General features: G+C 50.3%; 1 protein-coding gene across 1 annotated transcript in view; it reads left to right on the top strand.

Moving 5' to 3' along the window:
* Positions 1-1281, top strand: part of BRICD5 (BRICHOS domain containing 5) — a 7534-nt gene that overhangs the window by 3102 nt on the left and 3151 nt on the right. The gene's annotated exons all lie outside the window — the stretch shown is intronic.

The following is a 1281-nucleotide window of genomic DNA, read 5'->3' as shown; positions in this document are numbered from 1 at the left end:
CACACACCCGCGGTGAACAAGGGGGGGGGGGGGCAGGTTAGAGATGCCAAAGCGCCCCGGCTTGCACGCTGCCAAGCCGCTCGGGATGCATGAGCACATGTGAACTGCAGCCTGCTGAGGGATGGAAGTTGCTGGATTTCTTTATTCGCACCTTTCCTACCCGAGGGAATTCCGTTAGCTATTGAAAACCTGCCCGTTACTGGAGGGCTTGGGCTCTGTTGCGTTTGAATTGAGGAGCTTTCGGCTTTGGGCGGTTTTAACTTTGTTAAGACTTGCAGCAAATCAAACCACGGGCATTTTTTGCTTTTCTCTATGTGCTTCAGAAGGTTGAAAAACAGACAATTATTATTTTTTTCAGTGTGGTTGAAACTCTATTATTGAAAGCACATTCTTTCTGCTTTGTAAAAAATTATTTCATGTGCCGTTAGGTTAAACGTAATTGTTTCAGTATAAGAATTAAAGTGGATTTTAATCGAGCCGCTAGAAATGCCACATGACTGCCAAGCTCTTTTGCTTCAAGTAACAGCTTGGTCTGCATGAAGAAAAACTTATCAAGAAAATAAAACCCAACCAACCAGGCAGATGGGCAAGGGAGCAGCATCAATCCACACAGGGCCTGGTTCGACAGCTGAAGGTTCTCTGGGGATTTCTCCTATAAACCAAAATAATTTCATTTGCTGCTAAAGTGCAGCAGCAGCCCCTGTTTGTGGAAAGCTTCCTGCTCCAGCCCTTCCTCAGCGGGTTTGCAGCATTTGCATGCTTCCATGGCTGCAGAAGAAAGCGCTTGGCTGTGGGAGCGCTGCTTACTGGGATCTGAAACTCCGTCACTGGCGGATAACAGTGACCTTATTCCAGGGCTGCTATGATGTTCGGGCAGTTCTGCGTTCAGAGCCCAGCAGTTTGCACAGGGATCTGTGTTGTGAGCGGGAAGTGCGTTTTATGGTGACGAATAACCAGATGAAGGGTTAACTTTGACTCCTCTTCCCTCCTCCTTTTGCCTCGGCTCCCAGGACAGGAGGGCTGCAGCACACTTCACAGCTCCATCCAGGACGTTCTGGATCATCGTGTCCATTGCCTCGTTTTTCGCAGTTGTTGGCATCAGCGTTGTGGGGGTTCTCAGCTTCTCCCCCAGCTCTGCCCAGGTAAGGGATCCTGATCCTAGCAGGAAACCTCCTCCTGCCCTGATTTGTGTTGGAAACACTTGCCCGGAGAGGAAGGGGCTGAGATCAGGGCTGGGTTTGGCCAGTTACCCCATCGCAGGCAGCCTGCAGGGAGGCGGGC

Source organism: Egretta garzetta, unplaced genomic scaffold (genome assembly GCF_000687185.1).
Source record: "Egretta garzetta isolate BGI_Z169 unplaced genomic scaffold, ASM68718v1 scaffold71, whole genome shotgun sequence".
Lineage (NCBI taxonomy): Eukaryota > Metazoa > Chordata > Aves > Pelecaniformes > Ardeidae > Egretta > Egretta garzetta.
The sequence above is the reverse complement of the archived record's forward strand: the minus strand, read 5'-3'. Positions and strand labels throughout refer to the sequence as shown.